Source organism: Callospermophilus lateralis, chromosome 11, assembly GCF_048772815.1.
Source record: "Callospermophilus lateralis isolate mCalLat2 chromosome 11, mCalLat2.hap1, whole genome shotgun sequence".
Classification (NCBI taxonomy): domain Eukaryota; kingdom Metazoa; phylum Chordata; class Mammalia; order Rodentia; family Sciuridae; genus Callospermophilus; species Callospermophilus lateralis.
The window spans coordinates 102,642,696-102,662,718 of record NC_135315.1 but is presented as its reverse complement, the minus strand read 5'-3'; the positions used below and the strand labels follow the sequence as shown (position 1 = coordinate 102,662,718).

General features: G+C 48.4%; 1 pseudogene; it reads left to right on the top strand.

Moving 5' to 3' along the window:
• The first annotated feature begins 4,468 nt into the window (after positions 1 to 4,468).
• Positions 4,469 to 15,379, top strand: LOC143385957 (protein transport protein Sec61 subunit alpha-like; annotated as a pseudogene).
• Positions 15,380 to 20,023: the final 4,644 nt, after the last annotated feature.

Here is a 20,023-nt window from a genome sequence, read left to right as displayed (position 1 = left end):
ACTGTGGCTTCCAGAAGCCTTCCACAAGCATTCTATTTCTGTTTGGAAATGACAGAGAATTCTTGCCAACAAATTGCCTTGCCAGTCTCTGCACTGGCCCTGGCGGGGAGAGCCCTTACCCACAGTTGGGGACCAGGGAGATGTCTTTGCTCACACTAAGACAAGCTGATCAGTTCCTGTCTGACTCACTCTCTGCTGAAACTGTGCCTTCAGCAGGTCTGCCTGGGTTGTCCCATCTGCAAAAGGGTCACATGGACTCTGCAGTGTTGTGTTTCCAGTTATTGTAAAGGCAAAACACAGGCACACACCTACACAAATGCCACATAATTCACATATGGGAAATGCTAATGCTATTTTCTTTTTATATTTGCTTAAAGAGGAAATAAACAAGAACAGTGGTGGCATTCAGAATGCTTCCTAATGGGCGGCACAGGTTCAGACCAGCTAGAATAGGTGTGACTTGTAAATAATCACAATGGCTCTGCCTTTTCCTGGGCCCACCATGCTGCACACCAGCTTCAAAGCACACAGCAAGTGCCCTCATGCTTGACTGGCTCACTGCAGAGCCCAGAGAACTCATTTCTAAATTCCAATGGTCAAGGTGACAATTTTTTTTTAATCTGATTTGATTTTTTATTTTGCAGAAGGGAATCATGGGTGACTGTCCCTAATATACCCACTAGATGATGCTGACATGCCAGGTTGTGGCCACAGATGTTCTCTTCTCCCCTCCCCCAGAGGGCTCCAGAACACCTGAGGCCAACTGGCGTTGCCTAATCTCCCCTGAGAGTAAGCAGAGAAGCTCCCTTCTGTCACCCACCTGGTCCAGCCAGCACCTGGCCCCTGGCAGGCTGGAAAGGTACCCCCTCCCTTCTCCACACTACTGCAGGCCCCACAGCTAGAAGGACACCTAGTGGACATTTCTCCTCAAAAGTCTTTACTATTTTTATTTCTAAGGATTGGTGCTCATTATAAAAATTGTAAGCTACCTATGGAGAAATCAAAATCCCAGCACCCCCAGTATGATTCCCATTCCAAATGGCTCATCTAAGTCAATGCTGTGCAGAGACAGCTGGCTGGACAGAGAGTTGGGGGTGATCATCACACCCTGTAGCCATGAGCTCCTGCTATGTATGCTAGGATTCCAAGAGATCTCAAGTCCACCATTCACTTCTACTTAAGAGGAACCAATAAATCAAATGTGAGATCCTTGCAATTCAAAAAGCATCAACCACCACAAGGTACTGATTTTTGATAGAATAAAATCCATCTATATTTTACCTAGAAGAATCTCAATTCACCTCCAAAAGAAACACATAGGACAAAAGTGAAGAATAAGAGAAAGCTATCTCAAGCAAATGGAAACAAAAATTAAACAGAAGTAGCTATTCTTATATCACAAAAATTACACCTTAATACCAGTGATTCTCCTGCCTTAGCCACCTGTAGTGCTGTGATTACAGGTGTGCACCACCACACACAGCTGACTTTAGTTTTTAATGCAGTTGGAATTCAATCAAATTATGAAAATTTTCTTTTAACTGTTTAATCATATCCAGTTACCCGAATAACCAAAATGTTCATTTCTTCTTAATTTAATGTTAATATTTTGATATATAAAGCTATAAAATCAGATTTTTCTTATTTCAACTGATTTATAGGTTAGTGTTCTGATCCCTAAATAACCACTGTTATTTACTTATAACATATTTTTAAATAAATGCATATTTCTTTAAAGCATAGTATTAAGATGTATAAAGATTAATAAAATGATAATAATAATAATAAGCAAAGAAAAAGCAAACATAAAAGAGAAAATACTATTTGTCAGGAGGGTAGACATTGTCACAGGTAAAAATACCCTAAGCCTCTTCAGACCTTTTAATTATTTGATTCTGCACATGCTATATCAATTAGATTTACATATTCATTTAATTTTCAACTCTCAAAGAGTTGTGGTACAAATCTATATATTACAAGATAACAAAAATAGAAGACAGTAAGAGAGGAAGAATTGTCACACAGCACAAGTAGTTAACAATAACCAAAATGGCACTAGTATATATTCACTTGTCAAGAACCCCCTTAATGGGGTAAATTTTCCAGTAAAAAAAAACATAAAGTTCTATAATACATAGAACAAAAAAATCTAAATTTTGCCTAGAAGAATCTCATTTCACTTCTAAAAACACATATGATAAAAGTGAAGAATAATAGAAAGATATCTCAAGAAAATGGAAATAAAAACTAGAAGTAGCATTTCTTATATCACAAAAAATTAGACCTTAATACCAAAAGTAAAAGTAGACTAAAGTCATTATATAAAGACAAATGACTTTAATTAAGCAAGAAACTATCCTAAGTATAAATATAAAATCAGATAATACTACAACACATAGACATAAGACAGACACTACTTCATCTAAAGGGAGAAAGAGACTTCAATGTATATTAATAGAGGACTTCTAATAACAGAGTTTGAAAAATGGATAGATCTTTCATCCAAAAACATTAAAAAAGAGACACAGAGGCTGGGGATGTGGCTCAAGCAGTAGCGCACTCGCCTGGCATGCGTGCGGCCTGGGTTTGATCCTCAGCACCACATACAAACAAAGATGTTGTATCCGCCGATAACTAAAAAATAAATATTAAAAATTCTCTCTCTCTCTCTCTCTCTCTCTCTCTCTCTCTCTCTCTCTCTCTCTCTCTCCCCTCTCTCACTCTCTCTTAAAAAAAAAAGAGACACAGGATTGTAAGTGTTTTGACCATAGAAATATACGGACAGCATTCCTCTGGTGAGCAAACTCCCAGGAGGTAACAGACACCCTGTTTCCTACGTTAGGAATATTCTGCAGTTTCTTTCAGAAACCAGCAAGATAACTAATACATGTGCAATACCTAGCTATTGTGGCAATGCCTTGCATGAGGAAGCTCTTTGCTAGAATGTTATCAGCCTCGACCTTGACCTTAGGCACTTTGCTCCTGGTGGGGGGACTCTCTTTTTAGACAACCACAGTGTTTTGCCAAGCTCTGTTGCACCTGAAGCTGTGCACATAATAGAAACTTGAAACAATGGATTTACTTGAGAGCCACACAAATCTCCTAACATTGCACATTGCAACCTTAGTAGGTAACTATCGAAGAAGCTGCATAATGTTGTTAAATCTGTAGCTTAATGGCACAATGAATAATAGAGTACTACTGATGTCAGTGCCCTAATGTGACCTACTAATATAAGTAAAGCTAGCAGCTTGGACAAGGAGACTTTCTACCATCCTGTCATTCTGCCTCTGCACCTTGCTTCTGTCTCTTCATCTTTCTTTACACAGGATTTAAAGTACACTGCAGAGCAAATAGACTTAACAGAACTTTCCAACATAAAACAAAGGAAGACAAATTCTTTGCAACATTACCAACAACATTCTCCAGAACAGACAATCGATTAAGCCATAAAACAAACCTTAACAAATTTTAGAAGCTAAAAATCATTTGAAAAAACTTTTTTTCTGAATACAATGTAATAAAACTGTAAACTTACAACAGGAGGAACTTTAGAAACATCCTGCATGTCTGCAAATGTAACAACAAGCTCTCAAATAGCCAAGAGCCAATGAATAAATAGAATGGAAATTTTTAAAAATTCTTGAGAAAAATAATGATAGAAACACAAAATAAAAAACCCTATAGCATAGAGCAGAGGCAATTTTAAAAAGATTAAATCAGTACATACCTACATCAAAAAGAAAACAACCAAGACTTCCCCTTCAAGGAGGTAGAAAATCAAGAACATGCCAGACCCAATACTAGTAGAAGAAAAAATACTAAACATCAGAGAAGAGGTATATAAAATAAAGACTAAAATATTATTTTAAAAAATATCAACAACATAAAGAATTTATTTATTTATTTATTTATTTTTAATCCATCCCTAGGATTGAACTCAGAAGCAACCACTCACTGAGAGATGTCTCCAGCCCTAGTTTGTTTTTTATGGAGAGACAGGTTCCCATAGAGTGGCTCAGTGCCTCACTTTTGCTGAGGCTGGCTTTGAACTCACCTTCCTCTTGCCTCACCTTGAGGATCTAAACTGTTCATGTCAATGGTTAAAAGTAAACCTTTGCCATTGAACTCACTTAAGCAGTAGGAAGATCATGATGCTATATAATGAGGATTCCTAGACGTGACACCTACAGACATCTTTGCATTGGCTTTGTACATAGAAAGCATGAGACTCACCTTTTAGGACTCTGCTTGGTGCATGGTTTGGCTTCTTCTCTTTTTGGGGGAAGGTTGTCTGCTGGAGACTGAACCCAGAGCATCATGCATGCTAGGCATGTGCTTCCCCATGGAGCTGTGGCCCAAGCCCTCCTTGGCCTTCCTTGGTGATCAGAGGAAAGGGTCTTTGGGATCATTTTTATTGACTTACTGCGAAACTTCATGTCTTCTGATTCTGGCTCTTCTGCAGATCCAGTTGAAGGAGAAGGTACTGTGGATGGCCATCCCCTTCTTCATCTTCTTAATCTGCTATCAGGTCAATCCAATCTCCTGTGCTGGCATTGGGGCAGGGGAGAGAGAGGGGACACACGTGCCACTCCTTTGGTTTCTGCTTGTTTTCAGATCTTCTGTTTGGTATTATGGCCTCAGATTCTGCAGACCCTTTCTACTGGATGTGTGGGATTCTGGCCTCCAACAGAGGGAGGCTCAGATTCACTCTGCCTCTTCTCTGCTGGACCTGAACCATTTAGTTGAATGACAGACTTACTGTGAATCTCAGAGAATGTGCAGCTGCATGGCCTGGAAAGTCTTCATGTGCCACCTCGAACAGCTTAATCAATGGTGTATTCAGCCTGGGAAACATCATCTTCTTTGGAGTTGGATTTGAATGCAATACAAAACCTGGAAGAGTAAGATAAGTCTCTGCTTGAAAATTTCTGAAAACTTGAAAAAACTAGAGTGTTTGAAATCTCTGAAATGAGATGGCGAGTCCACCTAGAACATTCTCAAAAACTTTCCAGTGGTTTTGCAGCTGCATCTTTTTCATATCTACAGGTGAAATATATGGATAAAAACCATGAGTGAAAGTGGAGGGATGACTCTAGCAAGTCAGCTGTGGGTCTGGAAATGATTTTCTTGTGTATGTTGATGGTGCATTTGATGGACACAGTTTAAAAATGGGGTTCCAATGAGGTTCCAGACACTCAGAATCAGAGCTCATCTGAACATGATGGAAAGGGAAGGTTGATTCTCCACTAGATCCAATTGTGCCAGCCCCGTATGTAGACTCAGGAAATGATTGGTATGTTCTCTAGTTTTATGAACTGATGAAGGATGGGCCTCTCTGACCTCTGTCCAGCCAGAATGGATCTGTCCATGGGGATGAGAATGCAGCAGGCTGTTGAGGGGTATGTGAATTTCCAAACAGAATGACATGGGGTCTGGCAGGCTCAACTCAGTTTGTTCTAATATTTGGTTTTGGGGAGTTATTCTATAATTGCTGCCAGCATCCTGAAGCCCATCCAATGTGGAGAAGGGGTCACATGCAATTCTGTAGGTTCATTTTATTAAACGATGTCTTGCTTTCCTGAGCTCACAGGGGCTTTGTGGCTGCCCCTTTCCTTAGGCACACTCAAGGAGCTGGGTATCTCTGCAATGGTCACCTTGGGCCTCATCATGCGTCAGCCAAGATGATTGAAATTGGTGACACCCCAAAAGACCAAGCCCTCTTCAAAAGAGCCCAGAAGTGTAAGAAAGATAATGGGTACAGTTCTGGTGTCTAGTTGAGAATTTGAATTGGCTCTAAAATTGCGGGCATTAAAACAGCCCAGTTTGCCCTGTGTGCTTGGCCTGCTGACAGTGTAGATGCTCCATGGCCTGTTAGTGAGAGAGCACTTCTGGGAGGTGCTGGGTATGGGGGAAGGCCAGGAAGGGAAGGGGAAGGCAGGAATGCCCAGAGGATGGACTTGAAGGATCAGGACATGGAGGGCAACCCTTCACCAGCCGTGATTTCTGAACCTCACGAAGGAGGTGACATCTACTTCAGAGCTGACATAAAAATTAAATCAAAGCCAGGTGCTGTGGAGTATGCCTGTAATTGCAGAAGCTCTGGAGGCTGAGGCAGGAGGATTGCCAGTTGGAGGCCAGCCTCAGCAACTTAGCGAGGCCCTAAGCAAATTAGTGAGACCCTGTCTCTAAATAAAATTAAAAAATGGCTGGGGATGGGTCTTGGGGTGAAGCACTTCCGCTCAGTCCTCAGTACTAAAAAAAGAAGAGGATTAAATTGAATAATCACTCTCATAGTGCCTAGTGCATGGTAGTTATTTAGCAAGTGCTATTTTTCTTCTGTACTTAAAAGGATTTAATGAGCAGAAAGGTGATCCTCTCAGTCCAGCTCTGCTATTGATTAGTTTTGTGATATGGAAGAAATTTAGATAATACTTCTGCAGTCTCAGTATAGGCCATATCAAATGATAGGCAGACTCAATAATGGGGGCCAGCCTCAGAGTCAGACAAGCCTAGCCTCTGTTAATTGGAATGTATTATTTAGAAAACAATATTTACATTTTTCTACTCTACCATCTTCCATACAGCATGCCTTAGAGATCTTAAGTTAGAAGGTTAAATAATTGAGTGAGAAATCCTTCTAACTTAAATTTGTGAGTTTCAGACACAAATCAAGATTGTAAAATATATTTATGTATTAATGCATTAATCATTAATGAATTAAGTAATGCATTATTAAATATTAAGTAATGCATTTATTATTCAATGCCTTAAATTAATGCATTATTTTCTAAAGCACTAATAAGTGGTTTTCTTTTTCTAATTTTTATTTTGGACATTTTAACATATACTTGGCTTAGGGCAGTGGTGACGGCTCTAATCCCAGCAGCTCAGGAGACTGATTCAGGAAGATTGTAAGTTCAAAGCCAGCCTCAGCAACAGCGAGGAGCTAAGCAGCTCAGTGAGACCCTGTCTCTAAATAAAACACAAAATAGGGCTGGGGATGGGGCTCAGTGGGTGAGTGCCCCTGAGTTCCATCCCCGGTACCAAAAGCAAAACAAACAAACCAAAAAAAAAAATTGCATTATTTTTCTAAAGCCCATATTTGGTGTTTTTCTCTTTCTCTCTTTGTTTTTAGTATTAATTTTTTACAGACCAGGAAATGGAACTCAGTGCATCTACCACTGAGCTACAGCCCCAGAAGTTTTCTCCTTACCCTTGACAATTTTTTAAAATGTTTTTCCATCTTAAAAATTCAAGATCATTTTTTAAAAAAAGAATTTAGGATAACTGGGCTGAGGTGTAGTAGAGCACTTGCCTACCATCCGCAAGGCCCTGGGTTCAATCCCTAAAGCAACAAAAAAGTCCAAAGGTGCTTTCACTAGAAAAACTCTGAGTTCTCATGCGCTTTGATGTGTGACAGTTGGACACTCCTCACCAAGGTCCCTGGGGGGCAGTGTCAGTATTTGTCATCAGTGTTCCTGCCACACTCTGCCCAGGGTTTTCTTGGGATTCTAGTGTTCGGAATGATCGTCACCATCTGACAGTCCATCATGGATGTGATGACGGGAATGGACAGGGACCCCTCAGAGATGGGTGCTGGGATTTGCCTGCTGATCACCACTCAGGTGAACCCCCTCTCGCACCCCGCTTCCTGAGTGACTCTGCTGTCCCTCTTCCTCCTCATCAGTACTCAGCCAGGGCTGGGGCCAGGCTAGGCTCAGGACTGGGCTCAGGGCTAAGCACTGGCCTGAGCAGGGTGAGGCCCCGGGTTGGAGGCTGGGCATCGCCCAAAAAGAAATCAATCAAATAAAGACACCGTGTCCATCTACAATGAGAAATATTGAAAACAATAAAGGCAAGCTGTCCACCTGCAAACCCCAAAACAAGTAAGAAACAATCAAAAATTGTAGGGGCTGAGGCTGGGGCTCAGTGGTAGAGGCTCACCTGGCATGCATGAGGCCTTGGGCTGTATCCTCAGCACCCATAAAAATAAAATAAAAATGTTGTGTCCACCTCCAACTAAAAAATAGATTTACAAAAAAATAGAGAATTGAAAGACTCAGGCTTTGGCTTCTGAATACCTGTGAGGCAGATTGAGAAAGATCTCTTATTTGGCCTTCATGGCAGAGAGCCCAGTCATTGAAGATACAAGGAACCAGGGCCCTGGGGCCAGTAATGCAGAGTCCACTTTTATTAATTTATTTATTTGAATTCTTCAGTTCTTTGTGGTGGGCTTGCTTGTACTCCTTTCAGATGAGCTTCTTTAGAAAGGGCATGACGTGGGCTCTGGCTTCTCCCTCTCCATTTCAAGCAACATCTGTGAAAACATCCTGGGGAAGGCCTTCAACCCCACCACCATCAACACTGACCAAGGTAAGGGCCCTGCCTCCCGTGGGGGCACCTCTGCAGGTGCCTCATGCATGCAGAGTATTCCTCTGGGGAAAAATGTCTGTTTCAGAAACATTGCTTCTGAATTTTCAGTGTGCAAAGTTTTAGAAATATAGCTGAGTGGAGAGGCTCAAGCCAATCATCCCAGCAGCTCAGGAAGCTGAGGCAGGAGGATCACAAGTTGGAGGCCAGCCTCAGCAACGTAGTGAGGTCCTAAGCAACTCAGTGAGATTCTAAATAAAATATAAAAAGGGCTGGGGAAAGGGATCAGAGGTTAAATTGTCCTGGGTTAAATTCCTAGTACCTAATAATAATAATAATAATAATAATAATAATAATAACAACAACAACAACAACAATAATAACAATAAAAATAATACTTACATTCAAAATGATATCTAAACTTTCACCTCTTTTAAGAATATTTTAAGGACAGTTAACATGCCACAGAGTAATCCTGCCTCATATTTCTTAGCAGGAACCTGCACTGCAAGGATAAAGGAGTGTTGATTTTAGCCAATTGTCTTCTGATGGACATTTCAGTCCTTTCTCAGTCACAGGTAGCATCGAAGTAAATATCCTCAGACAATTATCTGCACATATTTTAGCAATCGTTCTTAGTGAATAAGATTCTAAAAATGAAATTGCTACACCAAAACACTTGTTCAGGCAAGGAGCAGTTAGTTCAATGATTACAAGTTCATGGACAGCCTTGGCAAATAAATGAGACCCTGTCTCAAAACAGTCATGGGTAGAATGACTGTTCCTGGGTTCAATCTGCAGTATTGCCAATTTGGGGTGGAAGGCACTTGGGATTTAACTCAGGGACAGTTAACCCCTGAGCCCTGTCCTTGACCCTTTTTTTTATTTTATTCTGAGACAGGGTCTCACTGAGTTGCTTAGAGCCCCAATTTGACTGAGGTTAGTCTCCAATTTGCAATCCTCCTGCCTTAGTCTCCAGATCCACTGGGATTACATGCATGTACCAGGACACCTGGCTTACGAATCTTAATTAAATAAAAATTGCAAAACATGTGAGACTTCTTAGGAGAGGGAAATTGTCTTTTTTTTTTCTTTTTCTTTTGGCCTCTGAACCTGAATCTGTTATTTGCTGGGAAGTCTCTTATGGAAAATATTTGTGTGCATTTTAGTGTTTTCTTGGAATTGACTGTGGAGCTGGTTCTTGGCCTCCAGTGCCACGTCATCAAATTGAGGAAACTGCAGACGGGTCCCTGAAGGGTGCCTGAGGGATCCCATGGGAAAGACTGGACCTTGGGAAGGAGGGTCAAGGACACTTACAGAAGAGTAGGAAAAGTGACACCTGACTCTTCCTTGAATTTCAGAAAATCTAAGGTGAATTCAGTATCTGGGGGTGCAAATCAGCTGGGCCCCAGCCATGGATACCCAGCTGGGTAGGAGTCGGGGTGTCTTCCAAGATCTTCTGGCTTTGCGGGTGCCTGTTTTGAAAGGATTGGGAGCCGTGGTGGCCACTGGGGGCCAGTCAGCGAAGGCATGGGCTGTGTCAGCCAGTCAGAGGATCACTTTGCTCTGGAGCAGGATGGTGAGTGAGGGGACAGTTTTGAAAGGAATGGTTTGCTGTCCCTGGGAGACAGGCTGAGAAAATGGCTGGGGAAGTGGCACAGCCATCCAGCCTGAGCCAGCCAGTGTGACATCAGAGTGAGGGCCTTAGGACTTAGTGAGAGATAAAGGCCACAGAGAACCTAGACGTGGAGGTGGCTGCCCTTAGCCACTTCTGGGACCTGGGTGGGGCAGAGTGGCTACCTAGGGGGCTTTGAGTTGTGCTGAAAGGAGCCAAAATGGTGGAGCTATGGGGACACCCCCAGGACGGGCAAGAAGAGGGTGGAGCAGACACAGGTAGCTTGAAGCTGTAAGGGCCACCTGTTACCAGGAGTTCCACCACAGCTCAGCTTGCAACATGTCCTCCACCTCTTCCATGAGGTGGAGGACAGTCCAGGCTGGGAGGGAAGTGGACAATACTGACAGGACATGGCTCTTGTGCTTGGGAGACACTAGCACATGAAACAACCCAGTTCCCACAGATCAGCGGGTAGTGACTTGCAAAAAATTACCACATGAAACATTCAAAAAGCTCCTAAGGCCCTCACTCTGCCATTGCTGTCACCCAGCTTTCATTCCAGACACTTGTGAGGCAGGTGCTGTTAAGAACCAGGCGCTTCTGTGGGTGCTAAGAATACAAAGGATTATAACATAAGACATGTGAGGATCAGTGTCATCCCAGGGCCCCTGGTCAGATTAGAGCAGGGAAGGAAGATGGGATGACTGGGGAAGAGTGTTACAGGTCCATCTAGAGAACCTGGCAGGTGCAAAGGCCTGGGGCAGAGATGAGCTGGTGTGTCTGAGGGTTAGCACCTGGCTCAGCGGAGCAAGTGAGGGAAGTTCAGAGAGGTCACTGGTGGCAAGAGGAGCCAGGACAAGTCCCTGTCTTCTCTCCCTGGGATTGCAGAACTTCCTCCTTTACAAAATGCTCAAGCTTTTATGTCTCCAGATTCTCAACCACAGGGACATCAGTGGTTGTCCCACACAGCCAGAGGCAGTAGGGAGAGGGGCTGTCAGAAGACCACCATGGGGATGCCAGGGGCCAGGGAAAGCTAGGAAAATATTTCTGTCACAGACATCCCGTCCATGTGGTCTTCAGGACAGATGGCCCATCTGAGTGGCCATCTAGAAGGTGATGAGAGTCCTCCTGTCCCAACTCTGGGGTGACAGGAAAATGCTGTCCCAGGGAGAGACTGGGACATCTGAGTCCCCAGCCATTAGCCACTCTGCCCACAGACTCTACATCAAGGGAAGTACTGACCTGACAGCAGGGGTCATGGTGACAGTTTTTCCCACTGAGCTTTTATCCAAAAGTCAGGCTCAGGCCATTTCTGAAGTGCCCGGACCTTGGCGCCCTGTGCTGCAGTGTCCCTGGCTGGTCTGTTGCCTGTTCCTCAGGCCAGGCCCCTTTCTGCCTATTGCTGAGGCTTAGGCAGGAGGATCTCAACTTGGAGGCCAGCGTCAGCAACAACAAGGCCTCAGGAACTCAGCAAGATGCTGTCTGTGAATGAAATACAAATAGGCTGGGGGTGAGGTTCAGTGGCTGAGGGCCCCTGGGTTCCACACCTGGTGCCAAAAAATTCCAGACCATGACCCCATGACTGTGGGTGCCGTGAGTCTCCTGGCTGAGTCTCCTGGATGATTCTGTTCTCCTGCCTCTGCTTTGGCTAGGAGGAGGCCTAAGACCCAGCGGAGTCCAGCCCCTTGTTCTTCCCTTCACGTTTGTGTCCTCCTCTGCCAACAGGCATGGAATTGGAGGGTGCCATCTTTACACTGTTCCATCTCTGGGCCATGTGCACAGACAAAGTCCGAGCCCTTAGAGAGGCTTTCTACCGCCAGAATCTCCCTGACCTCAGGAACCTCATCACCTCCATCTTTGTCTTTGCTGTGGTCATCCATTTCCAGGTGTGTTCAGCGTGAGCACAGGAAGTCTGCATTTCTTGTTCTTTATTTTTTGGTGACAGGGATGGAACCCAGGGGCACTTCACCCCTGAGCCCTGTCCCCAGCCCTTTTTATATTTTATTTAGAGATAGTCTTGCTGAGTTGCTGAGGCTGGCCTCCAATTTGCAGTCCTCCTGCCTCAGCCTCCAGAGTTGATGGTTGATGGTGATGACAGGCCTGTGCCACTGTCTCTGGCTTCAGTATAATTGTTTTTTTTTTTTTTCTGTTTAGATATGAATGGCCATAGAGTGGACTTTTGTACATTTTGAAACCAGTTTTTCTGTTTGTTTTTTTTCTGAGTGTGCCCCCAAGCACAGTGGGAGTGAGGGAAGGGGCAGGTGCTCTACAGCACTATCAGAAGTCAGTTCCCAAGAGCTGGTACCACCTCTTGTGTCTCTGAACCACAAGGGGCAGCAAGGCAGTGAAGGGCGCCCTGTTCTCTGTCCTTGGGGCTGCTGGGTGGACCTGCCCATCAAGACTGCGTGCTACCAGGGCCAGTACCACACCTACCCCATCAAGCTCTTCTTCACCTCCCATGTCCCAATTGTCCTGCTCTCCACCCTGGTCCCCACCTCTACATCATCTCCCAGATGCTGTCAGCCTGCTTCAGCATACACCTGCTTGTCACCCTGTTGGGTACCTGGTCTGTCAATCAGATGTTCCCAAGGAGCCTCTCCTGGCCACAGAGCAAGTGGCACTGCTCAGCATCTGTGCGTCTTGCTCCTGAGCAAGTGTCTCACCCATAGATCTCCTCCCCTGTGTCGTTTCCCAATTTCTTTGCAGGACTTTTTTTGTAACAGGGACAGAACCCAGCGGCCCTTGACCCCTGAACCCTGTTCCAGCCCTATTTAGAGTCAGGGTCTCACTGAGCTGCTTAGGGCCTTTCTAAGTTGCCGAGGCTGGCCTCCAACTTGCCATCCTCCTGCCTCAGGCTCCTGATCTTAGGGGTGACAGGTGTGTGTCATTATGCCTGGCTGCAATCACAGTCTTCCATCTGCTCTGGGTTCATCTCGAAGCTCAGGTTTAGTATACGCAGCGTCCCAGACTTTCTGTTCCTTCTTCCCAAGACATGTCTTCTGGAGGCCCCGCCCATGCCTACCCAGTTGGTGGCATGTGTTACTACCTGTCTCCACCGGAGTCCTTTGGCTCTGTGTTGGAGGACCCTGTCCATGTGGTAGTGTACCTCGTGTTCATGCTGGGCTCCTGCACCTTCTACTCTAAGACCTGGGTCGAGATCTCGGACTCCTCTCTAAAGAGGACATTCTTAAAGTGTCACTCGGCTTGTTGCTTTGTCCAGTGGTGGTTTGTGACACGCAGATGGGCCACCCACCATGGTGAGACAGTTCAGAGCATTAAGGACAGATGGATAGAGCTCAGCCATCAGCAGCAGGTCTGAGAACCTGAAGCTAGAGTGGAAAATCATACCTTGTCTGGTCTTCTCTTTACGGCACCGTGTTGGCCCAGGGAAACTTAATCCCTGAGCCACCTCCCAGCACTTGTTAGATTTCATCTGGAGACAGGGTCTCACTGAGCTGCTAAGGGCCTTGCTAAGTGGCTGAGGATGGACTCCAACTTGTGATCCTCCTGCCTCAGTCTCTTAAGATGCTGGAATGACAGTGGTGCACCCCTGGCCCTTAGGGCATTTTTAAAGTCCGTGTAAAGACATAGAGCTGCAGAAAGAGCAGCTTGAGATCTTTCCCTCTGAACCCACCTCTAAGCCCATCCTCTGCTTTGGGCATCATGCAGGTGGCCAAGCAGCTAAAGGAGAAGCAGATGGTGATGCGGGGGCCACCGGGAGACATCCATGGTGCATGATCTCAACCAACGAGTGCAGTACGCACCCCCAGTCAGCATATGTGGCTCCCGGGCCTCGAACACCAGTGGGTATTGGGGTCTCCCGTGTCCATGAGTCTCATTCTTGGATAACAGGGTAGGCAAGGTCCCTGTGTCATTGGATATTCATGGAACCTGCTAAGTGCTGGATACTGGGAGACATGGAAAAAGATGCCTGCCACCCTCAGCAGGGATCCAGGAGCATGCAGCCTGGTGACCCAGCATGGGGCTCTGTAGGGATAGTACTGGCAGCAGGGGAGACTCACCTCTGCTCATGCTGGTGAGATGTTGCCCTAGGCATCCAGGAGCATATGCCCAGGTTTTGAGCATAGAGTGGGGCTCCAGATAGACGTGAACTGGAAGTGCTAGACTCTGTGGCACGCCTGGAGGCCAAGGCAGGAGGATGGCAAGGTGGAGGCAAACCTTAGCAACCTAGTAAGGCCCTAAGAAACTCAGTGAGACCCATATCTCTAAATAAAATACAAAAAAGGGACTGGGGATGGGGCTCAGGGGTGGAGCATCCCTGGTTTCAATTCCCAAGACTGAAAAAAGACAGATGGTGGATGTGGCTAAGAGGCCAGGAGAGCCGCAGAGGGCTGGTGGTGTTTGAAGTAGGGAGGTCAGTTCCAGCAGACAAGGCTATGGCAGAGAGGAGGCCAGAGAGCAGCTGGGCAATGGCCAGGTGGCCTGTGTGGCTGTCACCTTGGGGTGGAGAGGAGGGTTGGAGAGGCCCCAGGGTGCAGGTGCCCAGGGCAGGAGGAGCATCCGCTGCAGCTGCCTCGTCCTGGATTGAGGGCTGCCCCTGGCCTCCCGGGTACCCTCTGCCATTTTCTTAGCTCTTCCTCTGCCACTCGGCAGCAACCACAGTGAGAAGGACTGTGTCTACAAAGTCAGGTGGCAGCCCAGGTTGTCCTGTGGGTTCTCACTTCTTGACCTTTCCTGAAAGAAGCAACCAAGGGAAAAGCCACAGTTGCAAATTCTAGGTTGCTTTCCAATCCTTGGTAGGGACAGTGGCCATTTCGAGAGACATCTTAAGCATTTGAGTTTCGTGCCCAGTCCCCAGCCACCTTACTGAGGACCAAACCCAGGGTCACTTGACCACTGATTCCCATCCACAGCCCTTTTTATATTTTATTTAGAGACAGGGTTTCACTGAGCTGCTTAGGGCTTTGTAAAGTAGCTGAGGCTGGCCTCCACCTTGTGATCCTCCTGCCTCAGCCATTCAAGTTACTGGGATGAGAGGTGTGGACCACTGCACCTGGCAGTCTTTCAGTTTGGACTAGTCACAGTCCCATAGCAGGGATTCAATCATGTAGCATTAGTGGGGTGCAAGGGGAGTTAGTAGATGATGCTTCAGGGAGGTGCTGGGGCCTCCTGAGGTTCTGGGCTGAGTCATAGGCAAGCCTAGTGGCCAGCTTGAGGGCTCTGTGGTGGCCCAGGACTGACCACCTGCCCTCCCCCAGGTACATCCCCATGGCGGTGGCCTCTGGAGGCCTGTGACTTGGGGCCTCTCGGTCCTGGCTGCCTTCCTGGGTGTCGGGGATTCTGTTGGCAGTCACCAACATCTCCCAGTCCTTTGAGATCTTCATCAAGGAGCCGAGCGAGGTAGGCAGCATAGGCACCCTGCTCTTCTGAGAGCTACGCCTACCTGAGGACCAGTGAGGACACCGGGCAGTGCCTCGGAAGGCAGTGGTGGCTGGGGGCAGCGGTGCTGTGGTGCTTGGGGACACCATCGTCTGGCTGACATCTGCCCCTCCTCTCCACCATGGGGCGGCCACCCTCAGCGGGGCCTCTCTTCTCCTTCTGGCTTTGGCAGCTGCAACCATGACAGGAATGGGAAGCACTGTCCCCATTTTCTGTCTGACTTTGGTTTTGGCCACCACTCCCCCGCCCCTCAGTGATGTGTGCAGCCACCATGGCGTCACTGGTTCCCACAAAGGTGGCTTTTTGACTCTGGTTAAAAGCACAAAGTCTCTGTGTGTGGCCTTAGGTTGGTCGGGTGTCTGGTCGAATTTCCTCTAGGGACATGGACAGCGTCACCAGCATGTCTCCATTGTCACCAGCCATGGCACTCTCTGGGTGCAGACTGTTCTTGTGGGGGGCATTGGGTCCTCTGGGCCCAGGACGACACAGCTCCCTGCCCAGCCGTGGGCAGCTGCTCTCCCACCAAGTGTCCAGATGGGCCTCATGCTGGGGCAGAGCCAGGACTGCCATCCCTGCCACCTCATGGCCACCTTGTGGCCAGGCAGCTTTGTCCTCTTCCGGGGGAGGCCTGGGGTTGCTACCTCCACCCTCGCCTGGCCAAGCTTGGTGCCCTCAGGGGACCACCCCACCATGTCCACTTGTCCAGATTCAAGTCCATGCAGTGTCCTCACTGCTTAGCTGCCCCCCTCCCCTGGGAAGGGACATCTTCTGTCTCTCCCTGTGTTTTTAGAATGTTCTGTCTGTACTTAGGGACCAAATGCAAGTAAGGGGACAGCAAGATGCCACCAGCTCTCTCGGCCACCACCACATTTAGCCTCCACTGCACTCGGAGGCCAGGAGGGAAGGTTCAGGCTCAGGGCCTGAGCACAGGGTCAGGGGCTTGGTTTCCCTGGGAAGATGCTCTGGTGTCTGAGACAGAAAGACAATGATGTCTCTGGTGACAGGTGACGTAGACCATGAAGCTGAGGACTTTTCTGGAATTCTCAGCAGCCCCTCTCAAACTCAGCTGCAGGCTCCTTTGGGAGGGTGCCCCAATTCTGCATGGGCTCTGTCATAGATCAATAAAGGTGGCACACACTGTCCCCAGAGACCTGAGACAAGAACCAGAGGGGCCCTGGCCCTGCCTTTCTCCCATGTGGCCTTGTCTAGATCCAGTCCCCAGCAGGGCAGCCTGATCACCAGCCACCACCCAGCCCACAGGGGCCTCCACCATACCTCTCCTGCTCCCGTTAGAGGGTAGGGCCTCCAAGGCCACCCCTGGGGACTCCATGGCTTCTGGCAGGCAGGCCCAGTCCCTGGATTCCGGGCTATGGCTCGAGAGTGCCAGACCTCAGAGGAGCTTGCATTCATGCTGGCCCCATGTGGCCTGGGCTTCCAGCCTGTGGGCAGTGATCAGAGTGGGTAGGTGGGCAGGGACTGACCCAGCTTCCAGGGGACTGGCACTGTGGACGCAAAAATGGCATAGCTGAGATATAATAAATAAATGATAAATAAAGGCAACTTTTACAAACTGCTGGTTCAGGTCTCGTTTCTGCTTAGGCTCATCCTCAGAGATGTGCTGGCCTACAGCCTGGCCTTCCTCCTGCTGGTAGCGTCCCTTTGTGCATATGCCTGCATCCCAATGACTCTGGAGGCTGAGGCAGGAGGATCATGAGTTGGAGGCCAGACTCAACAATTTTGTGAGGCCTCAGCAACTCACGAGTCCCTGTGTCTAAATATAAAAGGGCTGGGGTGGGCCTCCGTGGTCCAGCAGCCCTGGGGTTCAGTCCCTGATACAGGGAAAAACCAAGACCCCAAGTCAGGAACCTCCTGCACCAGGAAGGGCTGGGCCTTTTTTCTCTACCCTTGGGACTTGGGGCTGTGCCTGGGGCCACCTCCAACCTGCCTCAGAGCAGACCAGATGGAGCCCAGGGTTAGACAGAAAGTAGATTTTGTGGGGGGATGGACTTGGGCTCAGGCCCTGCATTCAAACCCCCCTAGTGTCTGCCACCAATTTCGGTGGCCATGTGGCTCTTGCCCCTTGGGGCAGACTCTGCTCACCACTTCCTCCATGAGGTCCCTTTTCAATCATGAAGGCCCTGAGGAAGCAGCTCGTCCCCATTTTACAGGTGAAGAAAGTAAGGCCCAGAGCAGTAGGAGGCCAGGAGGCAGCTGGGAGACCAAGATCCAGGCTCTGCCTACCCCAGGCCCCTGCCTGCAGGAACCTGCTGGAAGCCTGGAATGAGGGGTCCTGGTGGCATCAACAGCCACCACTGGCTCCCATTCCCTTCGTTTCCTTCCTATCTCTCCCTCCACCGCTGACCCCCACCTGCACTCTGGCCTGGCCTGGTCCTCAGGAGCATAATTCGCATGAGCCTCCAGTCCCAGCCTCCGGGTGGGTGGCCCAGGGAAGCGCAAATCTTCCTGATGAGGGCCGGTGCCTGAGCATGTAGCACCATCCAAGGGCCATAATCCAAGGGCCATCAAACACTGACCCGAGCTTCAGCACCCACCACACCCACTGATGTGTCTCCTTGGAGGCTCACAGGGGTGTCCTAACTACGTCCAAACCCACCTCACTCCTTGCCCCAAAACTTCTGGGGCCACATCACCCATCTGTCCATTCTAGAAGCATTAAAGCCTGGATGAGAAGCAAATAGTCCAAAATCAGGAAAGGTCTAGTAGTTTCCATGAGGCCAGTACATGTGCATGCCTCTAGGGCATGACTTGATGCATGCTTCCTGTCTTGGGGCTGCACACGTGACTGGGATGGTGCCTGGCAATCAGCCAGGAGGCAGTGCTCTGGGTAGTGACGGAAAAAACAGACCACCTCCAGGAAGGTCCAGGAATCTTTCGCTCCCATGGACATCTCGTGCCTTCTCTTACAGACCATGGGATGAGTGGACATGTGAACTCACTCCACCCCTCTGACCTTTATCCTGATTGGCTCCTGTGCAATATATTAGCTGTGTGTACTTACTCATTAAATGAGTTCCTGCTTTGACTGGTCTCCCTGGCACGTCTGATTGTCCTCCAGCGATGGAGGGCTGGGTGTGGGCAGCCAGTTGACCTTAGCCTCTCTTGGCTCGTCCTAGTCAGGGCATGCTTTCCTCATTTCTAATGCAGGTCAGGAGAAAACGGGGGGCTAAAAAAAATGACACATGCACCTCTCTGCTCAATTCTAAAAAGAATTGTGCCTACAAAGACTTGGACAAGAGCGTTCTTAACCCCAGCCCCATGGCGAGAGCCTTTAATCCCAGTGACTTGGGAGGCTGAGGAAGGAGAATTGCAAGTTCAAGGCCAGCCTCAGCAACTTAGAAAAACCCTGTCTCAAATAATAGGGCTGGGATGTGGTTCTGTGATCTGCCACCCCTGGCTAAATCTCCAGTCACTACCAATTAAAAAGAATATGCTGAACACTGGGTGATGACATGTATCCTGAAGTTTTCAGGGACTAAAATATTGCATTTGCAGTTCCAAAATGCAGGAAATTGGAAGTGGCATGGACAGTGCAGAGGTTGATGGGATGACAGGGAGCGCCTTATGGTGGGTCTCGGACTCAATAGCGAGTTTTCAGCCTTGCACTTGCTAAGTCTCAAAGCCAATGTCAGACAGACACCTTGATCTGGTTTGGGGGTCTCCAGAGAGGAGGCCTGGGGAGCTTGTGGTCAGGGACCAGAGTCCGAGGATGGGCACTGTGGGGCAACTTCCACTGAGAACCCCTCTCTGCCTTCCTGGGTTGTGGTCCTAGGGACTGAACCCAGGAGTGCCTACCCGCCGACTGTCCCAGCCTTTTAGAGACAGGGCCTGGATGAATTGCTGAGGATCTCCTCCACCTGGCGAGCCTCCTGCCTCAGCCTCCTGAGGCACTGGGATGACAGACACACCCCACCGCACCAGGCTCCTTCAGGATTTCCAAGCAGTCCCCCTCCCCTATGCCAGCGAACAACTACTGCAGGCTTAGCTTTCCCAGATGTCTCCCCCTTGGGCGCCTCCCCAAGATCTGCTCCTCTCCTGATGGGGAGCAGGCGACAAAAAAGCTGGGTGAGCTGGGCCACGCCCCAGGGATAAGGAGTGGTCTGTGCAGGAGAAGTGGCCAGACCCAGGGGCTTGGAATGGGTAGTGCAGAAACGGGAGCGTGGCTATGTTCCAGGGGGTAGGTGGACGGGGCTTAGGCAGTGCAGGGGCAGGGGGAGCGAGGCTACGTCCCTGGGGGGGGGGCATGGGCGGGGATGTAGGCGGAGCCAGGACTGCACTGTGCAAGTGTGTCCTGAGGGGATGCTGCAGCCTCCTGGTTACTGGCCATGCTTCACTTTGAGGCGACAGCGGAGCCCCCAGGAACTGCGAGGAGGTGACAGCGCATCTCCATTTCAGGTCTTGTGAGGACCAGACGACCTGGCCAAAGTCTGCACCTCGTCCCTGCTCGCAGGTGGGCTCCTCTAGGGAGGGTGTGGCTGTCCCCCTCCTGGCGCTGCCACTGAAGGCCGCCCTCGAACTCCGTGGCCCCCTGCTGTTTGCGCTGGGCTCTGGGCGACTGGAGCCGCTGGTTTTCAGGGATGCTGCCCAGGGGACAGGTCACCTCAGGGGTCTCCCTGG